This window comes from Temnothorax nylanderi, unplaced genomic scaffold (assembly GCF_030848795.1).
Source record: "Temnothorax nylanderi isolate EJ_2023f unplaced genomic scaffold, tnyl_v1.0 TNYL_tig0001_pilon, whole genome shotgun sequence".
Taxonomy (NCBI): Eukaryota; Metazoa; Arthropoda; class Insecta; order Hymenoptera; family Formicidae; genus Temnothorax; species Temnothorax nylanderi.
In genome coordinates, this window is record NW_027249063.1 from 2,465,622 (window position 1) to 2,471,621 (window position 6,000).

Here is a 6,000-nt window from a genome sequence, read left to right on the forward strand (position 1 = left end):
TCTACGATGAGGGCGCGCCGCGTCCGCCCTGCGGATACGCACTATGTTATTCTCCCTCCGAGCACCGGCGCACCGAGAAAGCGTCGAGAGAGCCCCGGCGGTTATCCTAGAGATTCGTTATCCTTCGCGGCGACGGTGACTTTAACGAAGGGCTGGGTCGCGAGTCGCGAAAAAGACTCTTCTTGCCGTTCACCTTTTGAATTCTCCAAAACAGTTCACCCTTCGAGTTAGTTAGAACGATTCGAAGGAAGAATATGTCTCGTTTGCGCTGTTATATTTTTATTAATAGTCCGGTTGGGCGACTTTAGATACTTCCCTTTTCTTGAACATTCTTCTCGAAACACTTGTGCGTCGCGCGCCTTCGATATCACTATCGTTGAAAGTTGTGGTACTTGTTATCGTGTAATTAGTATCGAAGCAGCATCCATTTATCGACTAGTTTGAAGGATTAGATTCAAATAATTACGAAAAATATTGCTTATCGATTTAGATTAGTCCGTGTTTCAACTGCTGGCTCAATCTCAGTGATCTTCGAATATCAGAAATACACGTCTCTCAGAGGTTTGATAATCAATATTAAATAAACTTCGACACGGTACTATTAATCTTCGTAAAAATTTACAGGCAGCAATGGATTCTCACAACAGTTAATCTTATCTGCTAGTAACAACTTAGTCCATATCCAACTGGCGGTCCATTTTGTATCTAACAGAATGGACATCTACGTCGGAGATTATTTACTAATAAGGATTAATTAGTCCGAATATACTTCAACTATGCTCTTTTCAAACAACTGTAGTTCTGATGCACTAGTGACAAACGTAGACACGCGTTTCTTGTATCTTCACTTGAGAACGCGATTCTTCTCTTCGTGATGCCCTTTGGAAGATGTCCACGTCGGTTTCTTCAAGAACTGTTCAGTTAAGAAATCCAATTCGAAGACACATGTGTAACATCAAAGACACGCTCTTCTTCGTTGACCGCCCGTTATTTGAAAGTCCATTCGATATTGCTCCTTGGATGTAACACGTACGTGAATAATTGGAACAAGTTCACGATACCACGTTCCAGGTTTCGTGAATCGCGGAGGATACGAGTCGCGGCAGATGTTCGACGCGAATCTGGAATTCGGTCGCGATTCAAATCTGATTATGCCGTCGATCCAATTAGAAGGGTGCGCGGACCCCCGTGAGGGGGGAGGCAGGCTTCGTTTCGTCGAACGCGCGTCCGCGATCAGCTGGCCTTGAAAATTCGAATATCGGAGTAATTGGCGAGAAATGGCTCGGTGTGAGGAAATGGCGCGCACCGCGGGACGGCGAACGACGACGGCGACGAGAACGAAGACGAGGACGATGACGACGCCGACGCCGACGCCGACGGCGAAAATGAGGACGACGAAGACGACGTGCACGACGCACCCTTCCGTCCTTTCTTCCTTCCTTCCTTCTTTCCTTCCTTCCTGCGAAGGACAACGCGGTGGGAAAACCCGGAGACGACAAGAGCGGAGAGCGAGTCAGAGGGGGCGACTGCTCGCCGTGAGTTCTTGTGGGATTCTGTCCGCGAAATGCAGTTATCCCGGTGACTCCGCGCGGGGGTGAGCGAGCAGAGTACGCGTACGAGGGGGTTGCCTGCCTGCCTGCCTCTCGGCCGTCGTCGTCGTCGCTTGTGGTAGGGGTTTGTTGCTCGTAACCGGTCGCTACCACCCGCGCGCGCTTCCCTCCCCCCTCGGCCCCCCGCCCGCGTTCTCTGCCCCCGCGCGCCGCCGCCGTCACCGCCGCTACCCTCGGCGACGCGAGGGTGCGAAGAGCCTGGCGGACGCGCTGGATTGGCCCGACGGAGGGTACGTCGCCCGGGCGACGGCCAATCGCAGGGGTCGTCGGGATGCCCGCGGCGACCCCACCGCCGCCGCCAACATGGCGCGCGTACCAATAAAAATTCCTCCAGAAAATAGCCTGCGAGCGATTTTCTTTCCGGGGCTACCAGCGTGTAGCGCTTTTCCGACCACGCACACGCTTCATCCCAGTCACCAATACGCGCGCTGGGAGGGATATGGCGTAGGAGAGATCCTGCTCGCTGCTCGCCATCCCCTGTCCTCGTCGTCTCTTTCCCACCCTCGAGCCTCCATCCGTCTCTCTCATCCCATCTCTCTATCTTTCCCTCCGTCTCTCTTTCTCTTTTCTCTCCTCTCTCGTTCTATCGCGCGCGGTTCTCTTTCTCTCTTTCTCTGCCTTTTTCTCTCTTCGCGGCGCCCCTTTTCCTCCGCGCGCGCGCGCGCTCGCGCGCTCTCGCGTGCACGTTGCTCTCGTCTTCGTTTTTATTATCTCGCGGCAGATAGCTTTTTTAATTCTTTTCCCCCCCTTTTTCGGGGATTTGATTGTAATGTACACCCACGCCTCTGACCCACCTGCGTGCCGCACGTATATAGCCGCGCCGCGCGCGGCGGTGGCGCATCGTTTGCGCCGTGAGATGCATTCGGCTCGGCGCTAAATGTCTTTGTGTATCTCGCGCCCCGGCTTTTTCGGAGGATTTGTAATTTGGGGACTCGGTGCTCCGCTCTCTATCTTCCGCCTCCCCGACTCTTTCACACCGCTGCACGTTCCGTTTTTCTTTTTTTTTTTTTTGCGTCGGGCTGCGGTAGATTGCGTTTCTTGATTTCCTCCCTTTTTCGAGATTTCGTCGAGATCGCCCGAGCTCGCGTAGTTTTGACAGATTTGGCTTTGTAAACCCCCGCAGGATCGCTATAGCGGTTATAATTCCATTTTTTTTTAATCCCTCTAAATTCTGTCGATAACAAATTTTTATTTATTAAGAAAGATACTGAATTGTTTGTCATTTCTACGTATTTCTGGTCTTAGACTCTTAATATACATTTTTATGTTACTGAAATTGAAAATCTTACATTAATGATAACTCTTGACATGATAGTCGATAAAACTTATATAGGACATCAATACAATAATATTAGTTCTCGCATCGTTTCTCGTGGACCCAAAATTTAATTCAATTGTGTGTCTCTCTAGATTAGCAGGAAACTGGTCGTTAATATGAGAATATCCGTGAAACTCTTAGGGGCGCAAATTATGCCGAGCAGCATGGATCATCTATTCTGGTTGCGCGTTCGCCACGTCCTCATTCTCGTTCCGGCGCGGGCGTCCCTTCGCGATTTGCATCGTCATAGCTGTCGGCATTTCCATTTTCATTTCTGGCTTTCTTTGCGCCGGAGCTACCTTCACTTTGTCTCACCGGTGGATATCATTTTTAAGTCCCCCCCCCCCCCACCGTCTCTCGCGCGCGCCTTTGTGCGTTTCTGCTTTCCTCTACTCTCATCTGTTTTACTTTTTCTTTCTTTTTTTTCCTCTCTTTCCCGCTTTTTTTTCTCTCCTCTCTTGCCTTTCTTTGCGGCGCGCATTTTCTTTTCTCGCGAGCGCGGTGGAATATGCGCGCTCGCGAGAGCCGTCGCGTCGTTCGTCTCCTAGCTCTTCGATTTTCCGCGAGTCCTTCGTCCTTGCGACCTCCTCGAGGCGTCCCCCGGCGCGACGAGACGGGGGCCCACGAGAGAACGAGAGAGGATTTCCTCGACCGCGCCGAGGGAGATCGATGAGCTTCTCTCCGCGCCGCGAGATCGAACGGAGCGGCGAAAAGGGAGCACGACGAAGAAATGTAAAGTTTCGAGAGCTCATTCGCGGAGCGTCGGCGTCTCAGAAGTTGCGCGGCGCGCTTTCAAAGGCCCGGCTACCGTTTTCATTGAACTGACAAAAGTCAATTTGCCGGCTTCCCGGAAACTGGGCCACCGACATTGCGCAGCTTGGCCAAACCGAGATAAACAACCATTCCGCGATTTTGAAAAAAAAACACGGAAAAAAAGAACGGACAGGATAAAATCATCTAAAAATCTCTCTAACTCTAAAACAGTGATGTTTAAAAGTATTTTTGAATGTCTCATATTATTACTACGTCTAATTATAATAAGGTTGGATAAGTAGTTGCAAAAGAAATAAATATATTTGATACAGATATAAAAATCGCAGCGAATCCAATTTGCATCTTCGACACGAATAAACGTAGAGAATAACTTTTTCCATCGGCCTTTTGCATTAAAGTCTAAACTTAAGGCCTAAACTTATCGATATTATATCAGTTTCAATATACTTGCTTGAGAACAACAACGTGCAGCAATATTTTGTTTTTTCCCTCTCTATTTAATTTAGTTAAAACATTCTAAAATTTTTTAAACGCAAATATAGAATAAATGTAGTGACGTAATTTTAAACTGTCATTTGACGAAAATGTTATGTTATAAGATGACGAATGAAAAACAAAGGTGTATAATTAATAGATATTGCACTTTCTATCCAATTTTTATTTATACAATTACATGTATGTGTCTCCGATAATCTAGTATTTCTTTTAACTAATGATACATCATACCTAGGTTTGGGCGCCCTTATTAAAGATATTCAATGAAAACGCGACGGAAACATGCGGTGCCAGAAAAGTCGTCGCGTACGGATCAAAGCCGGCAATTTTTCGATGTGTGGATCCAAGGGTAGCTGGGCAAGGGGGTACCATATCGGCAGGGCGTGGTCGAAATCTGTCACACTAGCCGCGAATAAACTACCCTGTAAGGAACGATATCAAACTTCAGAACGAAATATAGGGAACGTTTTATTCTCCGATAACTCTGACAGCGATTCTCGTCTGTTTTCAGCAACGTTTGTCATAGTTTCATGAACACGTCCTGGAGCAGATATGTTGCCTGGCGCGAGATTCTTGAATTCTAGAAAGGAGGGAAGAAATTAATAAGATGTTCTTTAAAAAATGCGAACAAATAGTTGCAGCAGAAAAAAATAATTTTTTACAGTAAAACTTGGATTGTATTATCATTTGTAATAAAAATGTAGAAATTATAGGGAAAACTAAATTTTATTTTATGTCCTCCTTTCAGTAAAAAAAAGAAAAATATCTAATTAGTTACTAAACATCAAAATCCGCTATTAAAATGATCTTATTGCATAACTTGCAAATATTTGCTATTTATCTTCAGCTTGACATCCAAAACCGAATTATATCAGTCCTTAATAATTAATTAAATAACTCTCAATAAAATACTAAGAATCTCAAAGTACATTTGCGATTTATGATTTATATTATAATGGAATAAAATATCATAAAAGAGTGTTTCACTATCGGAATATTAAAATATGTATTGCTGTTTATTCGCAGTTATACTCCAGCCTCTAATCATATTTTTTATGCACAATTTTTTCACGCAACACCTATATTCTTATTATCGTTTACATAATGTCATTATACCGATTTGCGTAACTCCGTTATTCGAGTATTAACAAAAATTAAAATGTCAGAAATGAAGTGGCGCATATTTCCTCCGGTTCGCGACTTATCACACACGCGCCGCTAAAAATGTAACATATGCAAAAAATGTTGTAAATTTATTATAATGAATTTTACATTCGTCACGCTTTTATATGTTGTTATATTTTATATCTGTGATTACAGTTTTCCATGAACCGACAATAACATAGCATTTTTCTGGAAATGTACGACAAATATATACATGTATTATACAAATATTGTGTGACATAATTATATATACGTACATATATAACCAAGTACACTTTTGTAATTGTACATAGGTATATGTATATGTACGTGTGCACATGTGCTCCATTTGACATTAGTGGGCGGTTTTCCCATATGGGCAAAGACCACGATTGCCACTGGTATCCGATTTCAAACAGCGATCAACAAGATTCTCACAAAGACTGTTTCATCAAGCATAAATAATGTGTCTACGGTATCTATATAATTTTTTTAAATATTTATCGCCGTCGCAGCTTTGCTGCTGCGCAATTAACTGTACAAATTAATAGCGTAAGATTGTACTAAAATGAAAAAAAGATATAACATTCTGATCGTCAAGGTGAAAATAGAATATCTTTACGCATATCTATGCGATATACAATATGTGCGACCGATCAA